This window comes from Brachycentrus maculatus, unplaced genomic scaffold (genome assembly GCF_059751285.1).
Source record: "Brachycentrus maculatus isolate JH-2025_06_01 unplaced genomic scaffold, ASM5975128v1 h1tg000138l, whole genome shotgun sequence".
NCBI lineage: Eukaryota > Metazoa > Arthropoda > Insecta > Trichoptera > Brachycentridae > Brachycentrus > Brachycentrus maculatus.
The window spans coordinates 1,241,395-1,265,698 of record NW_028280891.1 but is presented as its reverse complement, the minus strand read 5'-3'; the positions used below and the strand labels follow the sequence as shown (position 1 = coordinate 1,265,698).

General features: G+C 29.2%; 1 protein-coding gene across 1 annotated transcript in view; it reads right to left on the bottom strand.

Moving 5' to 3' along the window:
- zye (zona pellucida domain-containing protein zye) overlaps nucleotides 1-7,785 on the bottom strand; it is a 72,999-nt gene extending 65,214 nt beyond the window's left edge. The window contains exon 1 of the mRNA XM_088260568.1: nucleotides 7,471-7,785. The gene's annotated coding sequence lies outside the window, so the exon portion shown is untranslated. The remainder of the gene's footprint in view (nucleotides 1-7,470) is intronic.
- Between the last annotated feature and the right edge of the window lie 16,519 nt (nucleotides 7,786-24,304).

Genomic DNA, 24,304 nt, shown 5'->3' with positions numbered 1-24,304 from the left:
GCAATACCACTTATCATGACCCTACTCAGGCTTAAACTTTTTAAGTTTCATAGCCTTTGCCTAGTCGTGAGTGGATTTACTCTTTATACTTATTATAATTTCATGTAATTCATGAGTGAAAATTTTAGGCAAAAACAACTAAGATACTGTTTCTTAAGATATTTGAAATGCGATTCGTTGAATATTTCCTCAGATTAAATCTGTCTTTAAGTATTATTATTTTTTTGCAATATTTTGCAATAAAAAGGAAATTTTTACTCGTGTCATCCCATCCAATCATTTATTTCCATAGAATAGACTGGTAAAAAGCGTAGTATTTTTTTACGTTTGATAATTGCTTTTATCTTTGATCTTTTAAATTATAAGAATTTTAACATTTAAACTCCGTGCAGTTTAATCTCAAAAAGAGCCTTTGCGTGTTGAGTATATTACCAACTTGTGATATGTATCATCTGCTTGTTACATAACCCAAAACGAGATGTAGTTTATTCAAAATATAATTATTTACATAAGACACGAAATTAACTTGGGAATTTTCACACGTTTGTTGGTTCTGAGGCCTTGAAAAGCTTTGAAAAACTCGATACCTTTCCTAACGTGCTTCCAATCGCCTTGAATTGCTGAAAAACGTTAATTGGTGGTAAAATATTATTATTTAGTTAAACAATCAAAATGATTCGCTGATTTGAATACTGTCTGCGTGTCACTTCGATAAATTGTTTCTTTAATACGTAAAAAGTTTATTACGAAACTATTCATAAAGTGCTTAACTTTGCATGAGAAAATTTAATAATCGAAAGCAATTTTTTACAAAAAATATACCATAGTGCCGGATAATAAATTCGATATTCTGTATTTAAATTCTATTTTAATTTTTAAAGGAATAACCAGCAAATATTTTGGAGGCTTGTCTGCAGGTAGGATAGTAAGGATAGTGAAGGTAGATCTAAAAAATACACCACAAACACCCAAACTAATTGAAAATAAACATTCTTTAAATTTATTTTGCAATTAGCGGGTGAATCAAATTCGCAAAGCGGAGGAAGACCGAGAAAACTAGCAATATTAAGTATGTGAAATACTAGAAAGCGATAGGTAAAGAGTCGGAATATTTGGCGGGTATGAACGAGGAGATGCATGAATGTGGAAAAGACGAAGAATGTTTGAAAAGGAAAAGAGTGGTGCGGCGTTCTATTCTCTCTGCCTGCATCTGTGAGCAAGCGGCGTGCATTATTATTTCAACGACTTTTTAAAATTTGAGTAATGTGGTTGTCAATCGTGGGTCAATGAGAATGCCGGAATTTTAAGTATTGTATAAAGTGATCACTAAATTATCCAACGACAGGCCCTGTAAATGCCTTAACTTCAACAGTCCCGTCTCAATGGACTGCTTTAGTAAAAATGGTCAGCGTGTTTAGCTACCGTGCTGGAGGTCCCAGGTTCGATTCCCAGGGAGAGTGAGAGTAAATACTAGCGAAAATACTCTCTAATATTTATTTAATATTACTCTGGACTGGTCCCTGAAGCGCAGAAGTGATCAACTTGCCTTCTTATAATTAACGATCAAGAAAACATTACGTCAATACGATGCAGTGCCCTATGCACCAGTGGGTGCGGATGAGGGCTAGAGAGATATGCATCTGTACACTAACTATATATATATATATATATAAATATAAGAAGAGTATAATTAAATTTTTACCCAACGTAAAAAAACATGTATGTGAATAAACCAGTTTTTTTTCAGAAAAATATTTTTCAATTATCAGAGGAAATGTGAGAGAAATTTTACATTGAGTAAGGTGACTTGTTTTACATAATTTATTACACTATTCTTTTGATACATCATTAATCATATCATATTGTAGTTATGAAACCGAACCATTCAAAATGTATTATAAAGACCCACACTATTTATGTATGTAGATTGATGACTGCGAATGGAGGTAAAACCATTTTTCTATACAGAAAACTACGTATGTATAATGGTTATATTAATAATAATTGAACGAATCTCAATTTGAATGGCTTACGAAACTCGAGAGAATTTAAAGCTAATTTTCTCTGAAGAAATTTCGTAGTATTGAATGTTTTTTGTCGTTCAATAATACCTACGGATAATATATTATTTTCACATTTGTCTCTTTAAATTATTTCACACGGTGTTAATAGACATTTGAAATAAACGTGTCACATATTAGTAATTATTTTTTTTGCTTTTGTTTTTAATACTGACATATGGAATTAATGGGATAGGGATGACGGAGGTAAAGGAGCACACGGAAAAAACATTACTGCTGTTTATATGGTAACAAAAAAAGGAGAAGTAAGAAGAATAGGCCATGGTGCATAGGGCACTGTATCATATTGACGCAGTGTTATTTTAATCGTTACTTATATGAAGGCAAGGTGATCACTCCTGCGCTTCAGGGACCAGTCCAGGGTAGTAAATATTTCATGAATATTATGTAAAATCACTAATATTTATTGAGGTCCCGGGTTCTGGAGGTCACGGTAGCTAAACATGCTAACCATTACACCACGGAGGCAGACAGAATAAGATTTATAAATAAAAAAACATATATTAGATACATTTTTGTATATCAAACTGTATACAAGAATATTTGTAGTTCTCGAAAAATGTCTTGTTTACAGTAACTAACTCAAAAGTGGTATTTTATAAATATTCTTTTCTATATTCAAACTAGGCCTAGTTTAGTATGTAAATTTTAGTCAAATCAAAACCACAAAACCGCTTTGTTTATTCTTATGCCATATTGTTTACGATTATTTTGTATTATCTCATTTTATTGCACCGGTACATCATCTTCTTACGCGTGAATCTCAAGCGCAGTTTTCTCTTTTTTTCGTATTTACGACTGGTCACGTATTAAATGTTTGGCAGCACTAAAAGAAGTAACTAACACGCTTTTGTTTGGGGCATTATACTTCTCACAATATAATTGCCGCGGCAATTATTTTCGGTGGCACAATAACGGTCGGGTCAGGAGTCGGGAGATGGCTTTGGGAGACTGCGTTGTGTAACGAGATCGGAAAAAATCACCATTTAAACCACAAGTCGTGATCTGCCAAAGAAATTCTACGTGTCTCTTTAAAGTTCTCTTTTAATTAAAAATCAAAGAAAAACCTCTCATTAGTATTCAGCGATTAGGTAATTGATTCTGTGATTTATTTAGCAGTAATTCATATCTCCATGTGAGAGACATATGCCCTCATTGCAAAATACGAATTTTTCAGTTAATGAGTTTGATTTAACGATCATTTCCCGAATTACCGAATTAATTCAGGATTCTACTATAACGATTTAGATTTAGATTATTTATTGATTTTACATAAATATTGTGGAATAAAAAATATGTGATTAATAATTTAAATAAAACAATTTAATAAAAATAATTCAATTATTTAAAAAAACAACAAATGGAAATAAAAGACTTTATTTAAAAAATAGAACATTTGTAAAATACCACATTTGAATTATTTCATATAAACATGACTAGATTCGAGAACCACGGATGATATTCTCACAACAGGTAAAAATACAATCTATGTACTTATGTTATATCTATAGTTTTCTAAACTGGTAGTGTTTACATTAATAAACTCCAAAAATAAGTATTTTACAAGTGTTTTCTTTTTACAATACAATGTTGGTTTCTAAAAAATCCAAAACATTGGATTTTGTTGCAAAAAGTTTAAAAAAAAACTACCATAATATTAGTATAATATAATAAAATTATTGTACATATAAAAAAAAATACTACAATATTAGTTAAAATTAATTTCATAACTTGATTAGCTAGTCTTTTTGTGTTGATATCCATACATTTTCAATTAAAATTTAATTTAATAAATACCATTTTTTTAAATATCTACTGTGACACGTGTTTCAAAGCATTCCACAATATATTCAATCACCGTGAATATAAATACTCAGACTTCCATATTGATCTTCATCTATGTTAAGATGTTAAAAATGTAAAAAAATGGAGAAACCTAAATGTGTGAACAAGTATTTGGACACACTCAAAGTGTTGTGAACGAATGTTATTATAAAAATTTTCGTTAATGTTTTTTTTTCATCTAAATAGTAATTAAACGTTATTTAGAGTTGTATTTCTAAATATCAGAATATTGTTGACATTAATTGACTGGCAAAAAATAGGAAGAAATGAAACGGACGTCTCTTTGTGTATGTTAATATTTCTGGACGAATGTCGTTTACAATTCACAAGAATCTCAATAGATGGCACTTCGAACTCATGCGAACCGGTAGAAGGATGTTGTACGTAAAGTACACTTTTCAAAAATTCAGGATGGTTAAAAATAGGCAGAATGGTGAAAGTTGCACAAGTATATAAGGTGATCACTTAAGACAACTGATAACATGATATAAGCTCAGTGAATGTCTATTTTTAGTGCTATTTTAACATTAGCATTGTTAACATTATGGCATGGTAATGTGTCGGGTTGTGGTCCCGTAGTTAGTATCGCGGACTCTTAAGTAAGTTTTTCGGTTCGAATCCACTCTACCACAAAATGATACCTATTTCTAATAATGAGCCTCTTAGGCTCACAGAAATAGTATGAAATTGAAATATTTGTGTGAATAATAAAAACACGTATATTTCTCATTTAAAAAAAAATGACTAGCTTCGCACTTTAAAGACATTAATAATAAATCTTGAATACCGTTCATATTTGTATTTTCTCCTCTATTATTTACTCAAAATGATATCACGTTTGGTCGGAAAATTTCATTAAATATTTCCTAAGCAACGCAGTTTATCTCCAGCATTATTTTCATTTCATTTGATTTTCTTTTACAATCCATGGACTTAGTTACCTAATAATTCACTTTTTATTTAAATTTATACACCGATAAAAAAACACCGAGACTTCTTTTGACATTTTTTAAACACAAATAATAATCCGGAGAGAACTAATTTTTTTAGGTTTTATTTTTAAACTCCGAGTATGCGTAACATCGTTTTGCTTTTCACTTTCTACGGCATTATCGTAATACTGCTTTTTATGTGTACAATTTTCAACATCATAGTTGGGATACGTTTTTTGCTTGGATTATAATTAAAATTAAGTAATATTTAAACATGTGTGACTCTTTAAAATAATAGCTTCCATATAAAATATATATGAGACCCGGATGCAGTTGCTGACTGCTTTCAAGGAAATAAGATATTTCGAAAATCAATTTTGATTTTTAACAAACATAAGACTTCCTGTAATAAATGATCAATATAAAGATGTTTACAAATTAAAAAAATACTACCCTTTTTCTTAAAATCTATTGTGATCCGTTTTTTAATTTTCAAATACCGTATAAAAATTATGCGGAATGCATCAAAATACGTATTAAATAGATATTAAGATACAGTGGTAGTTACTAAGATAAATTTTAAATTATAATGGTTTGATGTTACCACAAAGTGACTGCCGAATCAATAAATGAAAATATACAGCAATAAGATTGATATGAATTCAAAATCAAATTTAGGGGTGGGAAAATAACGATAATTTTTATGCATTATCAAAACTCGACAAAACTGGTGCTTTGGCGTAGATGGAAGACGATTGACTGATAAACTAGCGTTGCCGGTTTGGTTCCTTCCACTTGCAAAATTGAATTCAAGAAATATTTACTTTCAATGGTCTTCTTAAAATAGAGGTTTTGTTTGTTAATTATTTTTAAATACTTAAATAAAATAAAAAAACATATATAAAAAAGAATTAATTTTTTTTTTACATTTTGTATAAATACAATATTGTGAAATTGTGGACTTTTTACTTTTAAGCAATATCTATCAACCAACCGAAAAAGGATAGTTGATGTGGTCGATGGTTCTGCTTTTTAATGGTATTCGAAAATATTTACCTATAAAAATAAATCATGCACAATATTTTCATGTGTCCAAATTTTTGTTCACATAATGTGATATATAGTAGAATTCACTTATTTTAGGGTTTTCAATAAAGGTGTTTCATGTGTTTAGGATGTGAAAAAAAAATCTTAAAAACTGACATGTAAAATTGAAAAGGGTGTCTCTTAACTTATAATTTTTAACTATGGATATCGTAATGAAGATAATACTGAAAATATTATCATGTATAAGGATCGAATGTGTATAAAGTGATCACTTGAACTAGACAAAAATAAATCGTTAGACCTGCATATGCTGTGTTCCACACATCCATCTTAATGATCTTCCTCATCTATGTTGAGATATCAATAAAACTTAAAATAGCAAGTGATATTTGAATTTTAGCATTATTTTCATAAACATAGGATAAACACTAATAATAATTTCAGGAGAACGAACTGTGAAAAAAAAAACTCTGACTGTAGGCTCTAATTTGTCTGTACTAAAAATGGATAAACAATTTTAAAGAATTGTTTCTTCTTCTTCTAATCTTATATCCGCTAAAAATGGTGCATAGGGCATTGCACAGCATCGACAAAGTCTAGTGTAATATTTTAAAAAAATTGGAGTGAAAAATCACTTACATTTATTTTAGCCTTATTGGGAATCGAACCCGGGATCTTAACATAGTATACTGTGGAAACGGAAGATTATTATGTAGGTATTTAATTTTTATCGACGAATATTTATTTGATCGTTAATTTATCGAAATCGCAGTTCGTAAATTGTTCATGATCAAAACAATTTAAAACACCTCTTTATTTGATTACGGTTGTGTTATAATGGGCGGAATGATTTATGAATGATCTAGCGGTTTTTGTAGATCAGTGAATGATCTAATTCACGATCAAGGCTGATTCAAATTATTTATCAATGGGCTTTAAAGTAAATATCATTGAACTCGACTACACCAATTACATTAATAAATATTTTACTGTGATTTTTAACCACTTTAAATTGTGATTTGTTTTTATATTTATTTAATTTTAATTATCATTGAATAATGACAAATCATAACTAAATAATAATTAAAATTCCTTTAAAAAATCAGCATATTTGATATTAAAATATTATTGCACGTATGAACTTTTAAATATAAGGTGGTCAAGTCAGGATGTATGAGGAGATGCGTGAATATGGAAGAGGCGAAGATTGTTTGCAAAGACGGATTGGTGAAGCGTTCTATTCTCTTTGCCTACCCTTGCGGGGAAGTGTCGTGATGTTTTTTTTACAAATTTTATTATGTTGACTTGATGTCAGAACAAAATGACAGACTTTATTGTATTTATTTTTAAGTTAAAGTAAATAAATCAATATTAATTGAATTTATCCATTAGTTTAAAATGGCTAAAAAGTATTTTAAAAACATTTTTAATGCTACACGTAAAACTTCTACTATTAAAATCTAATCTACATACGTAAAAATACTACTTATAAAAGTACTAGTAAGTAAAAGTAAGAAGCGTTTTAAAACAAAAAAATAATTTGACATAAAAATTAAAAAACAAACCTTTTTGAATTTTCTTCCTGCCTTATCCACAGCTGGTAAATCGTTAAATCACAGTTGTCACTCGCACTTTAAATGTTCAAAATTCATAAAACCACAAATTTCGTTATACGGGGGTAGCTACCCCTAGTGAGGACGAGTCGTCGTTGAGAACGACCAGCGCGAGAAGCGAATGAGTGGATTCAACCCCTAGTAGGATTCGAGCACCCGTTAGTTCGGGTTTGGATATAGCGGAAGGTCGCTGAGAGCGAAGGGTTCGGAGTTCATGCGCGCCTCAGTGCGCAGGCTACGCGCTTCACAGACATGGCGCGATTGGTCGCTCACCCAAGAGAGTGAAAGTATTTATACGGAGACTATATGAATATATTCGCTCATCTCCCCATTGTAGAACCTACAGACGCTCGTGCCACTTCCGAGATCAGAGCAAGCAACTCGTAAAAAACACTAATCATCAACTCCGCGAAAAAACCGTTAGCTTACAAAAAAATCACCATTTTCTTTAAAAGCCTCATTTTAACTGGCCTTTTGAATCGCTTTATTAGCCGATTGAAACCGTCTGACCCAAACGTCTGACATTGTTGAAAATCGATTTTTTTTCTCTTGCACGCTGCATTCGGTAAAACACATTTTCTCACGAAAATTAACATAGTCAAAGGAATTGATTATTGCTGAAGTATAATATAAACAATGTGTTTTTTTCTTTGCAAATTGCGTTATTAAGTGTAATATCTTTTGAATGTAATGAAAAAATATTAGATGAACAAACAGTAATCTTAAAGCAATACGCGAAGTATATTTGCAGGAAATATGAACGGATACTGATGTTTTAATGTGTGTATATTTAAATGACAATGCGTAAAATATCATTACTTTAAACTTACCTTGGTGCATTTTAATTAATATAATTTCAGAAAGCTATTTCTAATATTATTTAAGCTATTTTTATTAGTGTTGGGCTGTGGTCTAGTGGTTAGTGTCGCGGACTCTTGAGTCAGAGTACCTGGGTTCGAACCTGCACTACCACAAGGCGATACCTATTTTTAATGATGAGGCTCTTTGGCTCACACAAACAGTATGAAATTGAATTTTTATAAACAAAAAACAAATATTTCTCTTAAATACAATAAAAAGTTATATTTTACACACACATGTCGTTACCGACTTCACGAGTCTGATGATATATATATATATATATATATATATATATATATATATATATATATATATATATATATATATATATATATATATATATATATATATATATATATATATATATATATATATATATATATATATATATATATATATATATATATATATATATATATATATATATATATATATATATATACGCAAAAACATATATAATATTTTATTTATTGTTTCGATATTACTTTGTGGTAAGACATGATGAAATTATTAAAGAAAACGCTTGTTTTTTTACCACTTGAGTTTATTTTATGACAGATTTATATTATCCACTGACACTTCGTGATGGAATTGCATTTTTAATATATTATTAGATTAAAACCAATATTTTTAGCTTTTCCACTTAATTTTTATTTGACCAGCGACCAGGTTTCGTCCTTACCGACATCATCAGACTGGACTGTCTGATGATGTCGGTAACGACGAAACCCGGTCGCTGGTCAAATAAAAATTAAGTGGAAAAGCTAAAAATATTGGTTTTAATCTAATAATATATTATTTTATGACGACTAGTTTCGGAACCTAAGCTTCCATCTACAGGTCTAAATGCTTACATTTAGACCTGAAGATTACACTTACATTTTGAGTTTACATTTAAACCTGAAGATGGAAGCTTAGCTTCCAAAACTAGTCGTCATAAAATAAACTTATGTGGTAAAAAACAAGTGTTATCTTTAATAATGTCAACATATAGAAAAGTATTAAACAAGGAATAAAATTTATATTATAATCTAATATAATGATATTTTTTAAATAACGAACTTTAAATAACCTACTCATCCTACACCTGTCGCATAGCAACACGTGGATTGAAATTTGTTACTAAACAGTGTGTAACATACTCCTAAGAGATCATTTTACCCATTTCAAAACTTCTTATGAAACTTAGGCGCGTCTAATTTATTTCAAATTTTATTTTTTTGTTGTTGTTATCAAAAGAGACATATATTTACTCTTTTACTGTGACATTACGCACATATTATATTATCATTTGAAATTTTGGAATAAAAAAATTCGACGTAAGAAGTATTCGTTCATAATTTATTCCTATTTGTTCCTATTTTCTAATTTTATAATATTACTCCTTTAGATTTTACTTTTCTTTTAGTTCAACTCTCTATTTGCTTTCTTTTTATAATTATTATTTCATATTATTTCAGTCTTACCGCTTTTATATTATCATTAAAATATATATAAAGCTGTATTATAAAAAGAATAAGCATACCCTGCCTACCTCAGAACAGGTATCTCCAAATACCTAGTGAGGATAGACAGTGTCCAATAAAAAAAATAAAATTAATATATGTTTATATATAAATATGTATAACTTAAGTACAAAATTATATTAAATAATAAACGCTGTTCTGCAGCACTGAAAAAAAAATTGTTTATAAAAAACATAAATAAACGTATTTTGAAGCATAAAAATGTCGCAGTATTTAATCAAATTTTAACAGTAGTACTATTAAAATGTGTATTGGACTAATTTGCGGTATTGATAAAAAACACAAACACTCAGAAACACACATATTTATGCCCATATTCTTTGGATGAAGTGAAATATTGATTTAAAAAAATATATCTGTTATGAGCTTATACGTATCATGTGGTTCGGTGGCAGCCAATGTTCGATGTATTGAGACAAATAATTAATTCATATTCCCCGAACTGAAAAAGGATAGGTAAAAAAGAGTAAATTTTAAAATATTTAGTATCAAAACCACAGTTAATGTTTAAACGCATTTTTTACAACCAAGCAAGTCGTCGCTGTTCATTTTGATAGTTAGCATATATATCACTCACTCCTTTCAAGAAAGTTATAAATCAAAAATCGTCAATTTTCAGTTACGCATGTTTTCGGAATGTCCAGAAAATGTACTACATTCCAGCAAAAAAGGCATATTTTTAACTTAATATTTACCAGCTACAGGGCAGAAAGTGTTGATTTTGCATTTTGAATAAAAGGTTTATTAAAGGAATATATATATATTTTTTTAATATCCTAAATATTTTTCAAATGGAGAAAAAACCCTCATGTTTTACCTTAAAAGATCTGTGGTATAGTTAAAAGTTCAATAAGTGGCTTGATATTTATTTTTAATACGTTGTTTATGTTTTTAAACTTTAAAAACCATCTCCTGAAAAATCATGTTTTTTGATTTATGACGTTCTCGAAAGGAGTGAGCGATATTATTATCAATTCTATTCATGCGTTAAACAACCAACAAAAAAATGTGCATACGGTAGGTACTTACATTATTCAATTACACTGGTTTACCGGTATGTAGAGAGATGTTTATCCAGAAAAATTGTGGATCGATTATTTGCAATGCTGATCAATTTTTGATCAATAAACGTGACAGTTTGTTTTTAATGTTTGGTGACAGCAAAACAATGTATCCGACTACATTTTACTTGTTGAGTCATTCATAATTCTCATTACCCGGCGAATTACTCCATTTGATTCTCATATTAGTCAACTAATGTTATAATTTTAGAACGCATATTTCAGTGTTCAGTTGTGTGTAATACAAATTGCAACAAAATTTGAAGATTACATAAACACTGCAAAAAGCTTTGATCACTACTACCAAAATTTTCTTCAAAAGCCTGGCAACAATCACTGATTAATATATATATTTTTTACAACATTTTAAGTGTATCCAAATACTTGTTCACAACACTGAATTATCTCAAATTAGTAGTTAAAAAATAGTGTTTGGAAATGATGCGGAATGCATCGAAACACATGTCACAGTAGATTTTATGAAAAATTGGTATTTACTAAGTAAAACTTAAATTGAAAATAGTAAATAATAAAGAGGATAGTGAAAGAAGGAAGAACGATTAAAAAAGTAAATTATATCTAACAACATTTAGATTTTCATATTGGATAATGAATTAGAAAATGCGCGACATGATGCAGATGACTTAAGTAAAGAAGCTCAGGGTGATATATGCAGATTGATTTATGCAACAGAAACCGTTAGGGCACTCAAATTGCATACTCGTATTCTTACTAGCTTGTATAGTTTAACACGGATAATAAATATACGAGTCCATTGGGAATATTCATATTAGAGGTTTATAATTAGTTGTATGAATTTTTTGTTTTTTTTTAAGAATAATTATATAAATTTGAGTTATCAGTTTTAGTTATTAAGTTAAATTACAATTGTACGTTTTTATAACAATTACAATAAATCTTCACTTACTATTCATAATTTAACTAGTTGAAAACATTAATACATAGTTTGCAGTAACACTTTCAATACCGATTTACATGTAAATATGAATATTTTTAATACAATTGTAAATATGAAATAATTCGGATTCACCTATATTTGGAAAACAAATTAATATCCCGTTAATATCTTTTAATCTTAGGTAATATTAACATAAATGTGCGCTACGTCTGTAGATGTGAAGGAAGCTAAGAGTTTATGCAAGACAGAAGAGTGTGGCGTTCCATCCTTTCTGCCTACCCCTACAAAGAAACGGTGTGATGGTAGTATGTAGTAGGAATAGTTGTAGTAGTAGGAATGTTACAAATACCCGTTTTTTGTTACTCATTAATGTAAATGTATTTATGTAACTCTTCCGTAAAATTTTGAAATAAGAAAAAAATAAATAAAAAACTCTTCTTTCATTAAAATAACAACAACACAGTTTTTCTCTACATATATTTTATTTGACCAGTGACCAAGTTTCATCGCTACCAACATCGGACAGTTGTTATTTTTACTATATAGTTCATACATATTTTATTTTATAAAATGCAGTTTTAACAAGAAATGTCAGTAAAAAGCTTGGTTTAATCTCAACAATAGATACGTCCAAATCCTTGTTCTCAAATCTGGGAAATGTGACGGTATATAGTAGTAGTAGGCGCCTTAGCGTAGTTGGGTAGACGCTGGACTGCGAAACTGGCGTCGCGGATTCGATTCTCGCCAATTGCAAATAAATTCAAGAAAGATTTATTCTCAATTGGTCTGGGTGTGTGTGATGTATTTGTCACATTAACCTTCCCTATCCTTACTATCCTACCCGAAGACAATTCTCTTAAAGTAGAGGTTTTGAGGGTTATTCCTTATAAATATCACTGCAATATATCGTTCCGAACATTTTTGATTTGTTGCCGACGGAGGTTAGAGGTCAAAATAAAATATGGAACAAAGGCAAAATAAAGGAATGGGTAAATGATCAAGAGTTAATTTTATGAAAATTGTAAAATGTTTATATTCTTAATTTTTCTCTCTTTTTTTGTGTGTATATTAGGTTAAAATCATTAAAAACAAAACAAAAAATGTATGAAAAAAGAACTCCACCGGCAAGACACACAAGGTGGCTTGGTGGGTCTCTGCAAAAAAAATTCTGAATATGTAAAAATTGTGATTTAAATAAATGTAAAAAAAACAAGTTATGTTTTTTTTATTCAATTAATTAGTCCAGTATCGTGTTAAATAAGACTTATCCTGTTGTCAGATTTTGTCAATAAGTTTTTCTCGTATTTTTTATCGACACGTAAAGTGTTTACGTTGCAATAGTTCAAGGACTTTAGTCTCCACTTTGCAAGGTCGTCTCCGGCACCTTGGGTACCATTAAGCTGTAGCTACACGGCTTGGGTACTCGCCGGGTCAGGGGTCACGGAGCAACTCATTGTTTGGTAAAGTTTCGGTAACATGACCGACTACGACTTCTGCTCGCCTGGTATTCCGCTAAACTTGCCTCATTTGCATTCGTTATTTCGCTCCAAGTATTTTTTATAAAGACATCATTATTTACTTGTTTATTGTATCTGTTTTTACACATTATGATTATACCTACGTTTGATTGTTTGTTAAGAAATTGAGCGATTTGCGTTGTACATATATATGTACTCGTATATATGGCACCATGGAGTAGTTGGGTAGATGCTCGAAAGGCGCGAAATAGGCGTCGCAGGTTCGATTCCCGCCAGTTGCAAAATAAATTCAAGGAAGATTTGTTTTCAATTGGTCTGGGTGTTTTAGATGCATTTTATACATTTACCATCCTTATCCTTCCTGCAAGCAAGCCTCTTAAAGCTTTGCGGGCAATACATTTAAAAAAATGTCATTAAGTACATGTTTTTTCCTTTAAATTGGACGTTTTTCAAAACAAATTGGATATTACATAGTATTTCATAAAAAAAGTTGTTTAGAATTACATTAAATAGAATTTAAAAAAGATATATGTTTATTCAAAGTAGTAGGTACTCATGATGCATAGTATTAAAAATTTGTCTGAAAACTACAAAACACATCACACGCACAGTATGAAAGCGCGCCGCGCAGACTTCCCAACTTGACGACTAACACACTTGCTAGTCTTAAGAATAAAAATATGGACAGGTATTCATACAGGTGGTTTATGTACTACTTATGTGAATATATTTGTAAAAATTCTATCTTTTTTATAAAATGCAATAAAACGTCACCAATTTCTTTTGTAAAACATCCAATTTGAATGCATTTATGCGTCTATCCTTAAGGTTCTGAATGCTGCTATTAGACTTTTTTACATAAATCGCGGTATTTGCATTTCTTCCGACATCTGGGAAGAAGAACGGCTAAGAAGAGTTTATTTTTATCGAATTGGCATTCACTTTAGAGAATTCTTTAGTATATAATTATAAATATAATTCAAAACACGTTTTACTTCTATCGTCAGTTGGAGGATATTGCTGGTGATGGGAATCACAGGTATATAGTAATGATGACAATGATGAAGGACTTCTGTGAGAAATTAAAGGTATGATTAGTTATCAGGACTTATGAAGAGAGGTGGTAGCATTTCTGATATTTCATTCATTCATTCCCATTCAAAAATGTCTTTAAATGTTATTAGCAATCTCTACTCCAATATTTTAAAAGGACCTTTGTTTGATGGATCAGCCATAAGATCATAGTATAAAGAAGAAAAAAAAAGATGACGTTTGTTATGGATATATATACATACATTGGTTTCGTAATAAAATTTATTACGGAGATTTTCTAATAATTTATGATAATAACGTTGATTGTCATTAGTGCGAATTTTTGGTGACTTTATAATGTTTCCACTTCTCGTTATTTTTACTTTTTTGGTTATATGGAGGTTACTATGTTGACAGTTTTATTTCATTTATGCAATTAGCTTCGTAATATATGGCTAATATAATTAAGAAATGAGGTTATTCTCTCGTTAATTTTGTAACAAATTAAAATTATTAGTATGATGTTTTCGATATTTACTTAGAATAGTTTTGTAAGATCTAGAAATCAGTTTAAAAAATATTAATAAAAATATTATTCGGCAAAATTATTATAAAAATATATTTTAAAGGTGTCTCAACTTGATGTGAAAAACACGTATCGTTCTTACCTTTATATTAAAGAAGATGGAAATGTGAGCATTCTAGAGCTTACGACCTGGCTTCTTCTTGTTTAGATGATCACATTCAACATTTATTTAACGTATTCATTTCGCTTGATTTTGAGTTACTATCGTTTTAATTTTCATTGAACATTACGAATTGGTTGCATTTAAAACTTTACAATAGACTCGCTTTATATTTCAAAATAAAATAATTTACACAAAACCAATTTTTTGCTCTAAAGTGGTTTAGACAAGTATTTTTTTAATATTTTTTTTTGTAAATAAAACAATAGTTTTAGAAATAGTGGTATTAATAAAGTAAAACTAAAATCAACAATGGATCGATTTTACCACATAGTGACTGCAGAATCAATTAATTAAATAATATAATTTTTATTGTGTATAAATTTTAATCTGTACAAGATGCTTAGTAATCAAAAAAATTGCAACATTTTGTCCTGTCGGAGAAATAATTGTAAAAAGCTAATGTGGCTTGTTTTAAAATGGACGCTATAAGCAATTTAAATGGTAGCGAATTTAAATTAGCATTCAAGAATGTATTGAAGAATATTATTAAAACCAGCATAAAACCTATCGCCAAAGCTAAGAACCAGATATTATCTTTTATTTTTTAGTATTTAATATATATATATATATATATATATATATATATATATATATATATATATATATATATATATATATATATATATATATATAAATATATATATATATATATATATATATATATATATATATATATATATATATATATATATATATATATATATATAATATGTGGTAGTCAGCGTCTGACCTTTAAACGGAAATTTGAAATTCTCAACCGACCGCATTTCTGAGAATCATCCCAAAATAAATACTTTGGCTTTAAATAGGTATCTTCGTACAAAAAAATCACAAAGTTCGTTATGAAACTGTGGATTTATTGCACGAAAATTGTTATCTTCAGATAGACATTTTACGTTTTAACGTTTTGAAATGTAAAACCACAATAAGGATGGGTTGTGATTCGCTGCGGGTTTTTACAAAATAAAATATTTTTAAAAAGGTAAAAAAACTAGTTAAATATAAATTAGGTAAGTATACATACTAAAACACACTTAAAACACGTTTTTTTATGTGTGTGTGATACGTGGAGGACACGACTCATCACAAAATAAATATTTTTAAAACGGGCGTTTAATGAGTAATATTTTTTTTCCGTAAAATCATAGTTTAAAAAAGAAAATGTTTGTAAGACAAAACCAATAAAATTATTGGATTTTAAGTTCCTGTTAAAGGATACTGTCTTCAGATAAAAACAGCAGCATTTTGATCATTTTTTAAGTGCATGTTATGTTTTTTTTTTAAAGAAATATTTGAGTTTTTATTTTTATATTTACACAAATATTAAAATTTCCTACTATTTCTGTGAGCCTGAGCGGGATACCTTTTAGAAATAGGTATCAAATTGTGGTACAGTGCGTTCGAACCGAGAAACTCTTGACTTTGACTCTGACGATGTCAACAAAAAATTAGACACACCAAAAATATTGTATCTTAATAACAGCGTTACATCTGATGCGATCCCCTATGCACCATCTGAGTGTCGGTATAGGAGGAACAAGAAAAATTAAGAAATTGGAATTTGTATTTTTTTTTACTAAAATAAAAATGTAAAGTGTGATATATCAAGTCCTCTTTCAATTATTTGGTCATTGACAATATTCGAGATTTGGTTATTATACATATATATGAACTATTAATAGGTATTTTTTCAAATTTCCTTCGGTTCATGGCTAAAATTTGACCTTTCGTTAAAATGGGCAGTATTTTTCTTAATTTTATTAGCCTGGAGTCATATATGGCGGATGTAGATAAGTGCCATGTATTTATTTATTTATTTATCGAATAAAACGATGCGACTTCATACATGTTTTACATAAAATATGACATAAGAAATAATCGTGAATCATAGGTAATATTTTCGGTGAACTTTCCTTTAATTTATTATTTGAAAAGTATTTACATTTTCGGTTTAATTGATTTTATTGGGGTGAAAAGATCAAACCTAACCTACAATTGTGTCGTATTTTTATTTCAATTAAACGCACTCACCGACACGCTCAACGAATAGTGCTCGATTTGCAAAATCGTTAATTGAAAAGAGAGATTTATAATTTTACAAATAAAATCTACGCACGATAAAATTACAAATAATTGGGATATAATTATGTTAATAGTATATAATAAGACAGTTGAAACGTTGAATGGATATTTGGCAAACGAACATTTGTCAAACGAACATTTGGCAAATGAACATTTGGCCGACGAACATTTGGTAAATAAAATTTTGGCAAACGAGTTTTGGGCCGACGAACATTTGGCAAACGAACATTTGGCCGATGAACATTTGGCCGACAAACATTTGGCCGATGAACACTTGACCGACGGACATTTGGCCCAAATGATATAAAAATTTTAGTCGGTCAAATCACTTAAAACACCACCAATAGTCATGAAGTAGTGTTTTAAGTGGTATTATATAAAATGAATGATGAATGATTAGAAAAGTGTTATATTACTATACCACGAAGTTAACAGTGCTTTTAATATACAAAATTTGATGTTTAAATCGAAAACCGATATACATTTTTTGGTAAAATTAAGTCATGAATAGAATTCTGTGATATGTAAAATATCATTGTAAATTTATAGTTTTTCAAATTGTAAAAATATGGGACATATATTTTCAAGCAATCCTTTATCCTGTTAAATTTGACCCCACGAAAATTAAAATTCCCTAATTTCATAATGCACTTACCAGAATCTGTGATGTTATGGACACATAGGATCCAGAGAACCTGATCATTTTATGAACCAGGCAATCGCTATGGATCTTCCTCGAAAGACATCTGGAGGAAGACCAACTAATTCATGGATGCCATAGAAAGATACGATGGTTTAAAGGCATGGCCTAGGTAAAGTTGTCCATGACCCATGGTAAAAGGACCTACAGCCTGAGAACGAAAAGAGCTGTCCCCAACAGTTTACAAAGATGATAAGTTAGGGGGAGCTAGAAAGAAGACACTAGAATTTTTGAAGGTTGCAAATATATAATAATGCTGTTTTAAGAGGAAATTATTACAACAATATTTCATTTATTAATAATTTCATCTACGTGTAAACGTATAAAATGGTTAAAAAAACAGGTGTTGTATTCGCATGTGAATATATAAAAAATAATATTGCAACAATACAGTTGAATAATACTATATTTAAATAGAAGTAACTCACAAAGACAAATCAATTGATTTTGTTTGTTCGCTTCTATAGTGTAGTGGCAAGCGTTTTTAGCTACCGTTCTGGGGTTCCTGGATTCTCGAATCCTAGGCGGGTCAAAATAATTACAAGTGATTTTCACTCCCACTCAACCGCAGGATTGATCAACTTGCCTTCATGCAACTATCGATCAAGATAACAAACTCTGCGCAAATACGATTCAGTACCCTATGCACCATTGGGTGCGGATAAGAGTTAGAAGAAAATAATATTTGTTCTTGTAAAATAAACAATTCGTCGTAGACAAAGAGAAAATAACGCTTCACTACTCAGTCTTTGCCTCTTTCACATTCATACATATCCTCATACATACCCGCCGATTATTGCGACTCCAGATATGACCGCTTACAAGTATTTGACAAACCTGATTATGCCAAGTTTTCGATATTTAAATAGGGAAGGTCAAAATAACTATACATATTTATGGGTTATACACACACAGACACACGCACACACACACACACACACACACACATATATATATATATATATATATATATATATATATATATATATATATATATATATATATATATATATATATATATATATATATATATATATATATATATATATATATATTCAAACCCATAAATAGAGCTTTACGACATTTCATCATACTTTCTCTTGTTAACATGTCTAGTTAGGTTATGGGAGCTATTCAGGATCATAAGTACACCGTTTCATTCAAAACGTGGATGTGTCATAGATTCCAACCTATTGGTTGGAATATTGCATTGTTATTGCATATATTAATGCATTCCTTCACTATTGTGTATGAATGCAAAATCATTTTCGATTTAATTAAGAAACGTATGTCAGGATGGTTCATTACAACAAAAGAAGGTTGAAATTAGACTTAATGCAGTTGAATTTCGATCCATCAGACGAATGTGTGGCAAAACGTTGTATGATAGATGTGGAATAATGAAATAATGCAAGGCTGGGTTAAGCATTATCGATAAAATTCAGAAAATTGTACCGAGATGGTTTATTACATGTTGAACAAATGAGTGAGGATAAAACAATTATTTAAAAAAAAACAAATGTTTGAGGCGAATGTAATTAGAGATAAAAGCAGGGAAATATTGAATAAGTACAGTGTACTCAAATGTAGTGTCATGAGATTAATGATAATTGTAGGAGTTTAAAAAAATTTAAAAGTATATGTAGAATGTTGAATGTTACACGTGTATAAAGTGATCACTTAACCAGCCCATGACAGGTTATAAGGTCGTTAAATACCCAGACATTCAAATTCTTCTTTATCGGCATTAAAATGTTTAAAAAATTTACCAATTTATAATAAGTTATTATATCTTACTTTGAAATGCTTGAAGCTCCAAAAACATATCTATTTCTAATACAATACTTTTGATACGTGGCAGTGCCCTTTACTATATACCTAAAATTTAATGTGTACCCATACACAGGCCATGCCTCTGTGGGATATTTTTTTTCTATTCATATATTTAAAAAAAAAAATATTTATAAAATATTGTGAAATGCAAAAAAAATTTGAGAATCGCACCATACGTTCAGTAGGATTATGTGTTAGATGTCTCCGACGTTTCATGTTTAGCGTTTACGCATTGCGAATCTTCTTTACCGACCCAACATGGTTGTGGGCGAAGGCAGGTGACACTATCTACCTGAATCATCTGACATAACCCATCCTGTTTTAATTTGACATAACCCATCCTGTTTTAATTTGACATAACAAGTCACATATCGTTACATAATTTAGCTGGCTGATAAACTGTTAAAACAGCAGTAAAAAAATTAGTTACTAAATAATGTTCTCAATTTATTTATTGTATTTTTTTTACATCTCATCAAAGATGAAGAAGAATATGAAAATTGGGGATTTTAATTTAAGAATTAAGAATTTGAGTGGTGTGGTTGTCAATCATGGGTAGAATAAGTGAATGTTACACGTTTGTAAAGTGATCACTTAAACCAGCCTATGACGTCCGTAAGCCCCGTAAATGCCCTGATTCCATATTCTTCTTCATCTTTGTTGAGATGTCAAAAAATAATTTGCAAAGTTAATTTTTTAAAATTAATGCAACGTTAATTTTATCATATTTTAACGCTTTCATCTATTCAGGGTTCTAGAGGTCGAATGAAAAGTTAAGAGATAGTGTGTGTGTGAGAGAGAGAGACAGATTTGAGATTTTGAACAAACTAATATTTTTATTCTGAAATCGGAATGAATCTCACCATTGTTTAATTGGATCTATTCTCATACTTCAATATACATACTTCGGACATACTAATACATTCCAAATCTATTAAGTAATCATGAAAGAAACCCAATAGTATTACGTGTGTAAATCATTAAAATATATTGCCAAATGGATATTTACCAATAAGTAAAGTGATCACTTAAACCAGCCTATGACAGTCGTTACCCCCGTAAATACCCACATTTTCTATCTTTTATGTTGAGATGTCAAAAAAAAATTTTTTTTTCAAAAATGTTGGTAATATTACTATATAACCACTCACCGAGATTTTTGTTTACCGGTTTCGAGACGTACCCGTATCTTCATCAGAAAAATCACTACAACAGCATGCAAACAATGCTGCAAATCACTATTATAGCACTATTCACACACTTATTATTATAACCCTTATCCGCACCCAATGGTGCATAGGGCACTGCATCGAATTGACGCAGTGTTTTCTTGATCATTACTTACATGAAGGCAAGGTGATCACTCTTGCGCTTCAGGAACCAGTCCAGGGTAATATTAAATAAATATTACAGTGTAAAATCATAAATATTTTATTTTTACCCCCCCTGGGAATCGAACCCGGGACCTCCAGCACGGTAGCTAAACACGCTGACCATTACACCACGGAGGCGGACAAAAAATACATGAAATTACATGAAATATCATCACAGGCGATTTTGGTCGACTAAAATAACAAAATATATTAAGTTCTTGAAATAATGTTTCAATTTAAAAAAATACATATTACTGCCTTTTAAAGTAAAATTTAGACTGCAACATCTGTGTATCAAATTCATCATTAGTGAACAAAATTTTGGACACACTCAAATTATTGAGATTGCACTCGCGGTTTCATTCTGAGAGACATGAAAATAGTACTGTACTTTAATAACTGATAATTATATGTGGATATTTGTGACGTTTTATAAAATTAGTTTTAATGTCAGCAAGTCGTTATTCAATTAATTTATCGTAACATCTTGTAATTTATTACTGGAATAACTTTTCCCAGACACTTAATATGACTCTACTAGGATAATGTTGATTATTTGAGCAAACACAATTAATCCGTCACCATTAATCAGAACCAGACTGAAGATAATTTCACCATATTTACCATAGTATTGTTGCAATTTGACATTATACCTTTTTGACCTTTATAACGTTCAAAAGTAATTATGACAAATTTCTCATTTAAGTGTAGGTACTTGAAGAATCTATTTAAAGTTATTTAATATTTAAGATTTTATTTCATTTTTCTTCAGATTTTAGTTAGGACGGAAAACTATGAAAATTGTATTGTGAACGCAGCAGTGTATTTTGATAGAATCACGCGAAAGGTTTCTATTTTAATTAATGTTGTTCGGAATAATAAGTTTCACTTAATGATTACTTTCATGGCAACAAAGAGGACTTGACATCAGAAAAAATAAGGTAAAGCATTTCTAATTATTATTTCGGATCATTTATTGTTTATAGCTGGCATATATATATATGTATATATATATATATATATATATATATATATATATATATATATATATATATATATATATATATATATAATATATATATATAGATATATATATATATATATATATATTTACACATGTGTGTGTATGTGTGTTATTCGTTTAAAAATGCCATAACAAGGCGAAACAACTGTCGTATTTTTTAAAATTTGTTTTTTAACAATAAAATACAACTAAGTAGACTCAGAAATATTATAAAAGTGTTTGAATTTATAATTTAATGTATAAATTAAAATGGAGTTCTACAAATTAAACGCAAAATCTATAAATAGAGTATTATATTACCATACCAAGAAGTTAACAGTGCATTTAATATACAAAATAAAATACTATTATTTTGTGAATACCACAATAATTATTATGAACACAAAATAAATAATTATCTCTAACCTTTCATGAAAAAATGTTATGTATGATATATTCCATATGAATGACCATATTTATAGTTTACGTACGAGGAAGAGCATATAGACCATTAATTATGGGTAGTTAATTGAATGATATATGCATTTAGTAATTACGTTAGCAAAAAATAATAATCTACAAAATAATTCGTTAACATTGAACGCATTACAAATGCCCATTAGGCATTTTCTAATTAATCAAAATCTCGAGAAGTGAGAATCAATTATTTATTTGTCGAGAAAAGTTCACTGTGTCAAGAGGGTATTACTTTTATATCAACTCTTTTTGCAAATCGTATTTATATCAAAAACATACAAAAAATCTTGTCGGTGAAATTTATTCATTAAGCTGTATGCAATCGAATTGTTATTTGGATAAAATTTATTGCGTAACGAGCTTAACCTATGAGTTCCAACTAATTTAAAATATACATAGTTTGTATCAAAGTTATATATTTTTGATATATATATATATATATATATATATATTATATATATATATATATATATATATATATATATATATATATATATATATATATATATATATATATATATATATATATATATATATATATATATATATATATATATATAACGTGGTAATATTTTCCTTTTGAAAATTAAGTGTAAATAATATGTAAAGTAAGTGTATAATAATAAAATAAACAATGTGTTGCTTTGTAATTAAAGTTTATTCTTAATTTATCTTTATAATAATTTTTATATCTATCTATCTATCTATCTATCTGATTCTGACAGTTAATTTTTCCTATCGGATCTCTTTTGTTTAATTCTGTGCGACGCATGCGGCATCTGGTGGTAGAACTGTTTTATGTAGGTACTTTTTGTAAGTACTTAATAAAATGTATAGGTAGGTACCTAGTTATTTTATTACATCTCCCCCCTTGGGGATGAAAATTCATAGTAAAATTTTCACTCGTCCTCCGGATCATCTTCTTGTAGTGAAGGGACTGGTATAAGTTTAGTGATATGATAAAGTTTTTTTTTTTTTTTTTTCTTTCTTGTTTTTTTTTCTTTCTTTCTTTTTTTCCGTTCTTTTTTCTTTCTTTCTTTTTTTGTATTTTTTTTTTCTTGACCCTTTTAAAGTAGACACAGTTTTTCTCAATCCATTTGTTTTTTTCTTTTGAATTCCTTCATTTTTATTCAGATCTCTTAAAGTATCTTCTAATATAACCAAATGTACAACTTTTAATTGTTCATCTGCATTTTTATTCGATTCTAAAACTGGATTCCGGCTTAGACAATCTACTTCTAAATTCTTCTTTCCTGGAGTATATTTTATTTCATCTTTCGTAGAAGTTTTTTCTACTTTATTTTTATTTTCATTTTTCAAGCACTGTTTCTGTGTTATTTGTATGTCTTCATTTTTATTCTGATCTTTTGAAATATCTTCTAATTTAACCAAATTTACAACTTTTAATTGTTCATCTGCATTTTCATTCGATTTTAATACTGGATTCCTGCTTAGACAATCTACTTCTAAATTCTTCTTTCCTGGAGAGTATTTTATTTTATCTTTCGTAGAAGTTTTTTCTACTTTATTTTTATTTTCATTTTTCAAGCACTGTTTCTGTGTTATTTGTATGTCTTCATTTTTATTCTGATCTTTTGAAATATCTTCTAATTTAACCAAATTTACAACTTTTAATTGTTCATTTGCATTTTCCTTCGATTCTAATACTGGATTCCTGCCCACACAATCTGC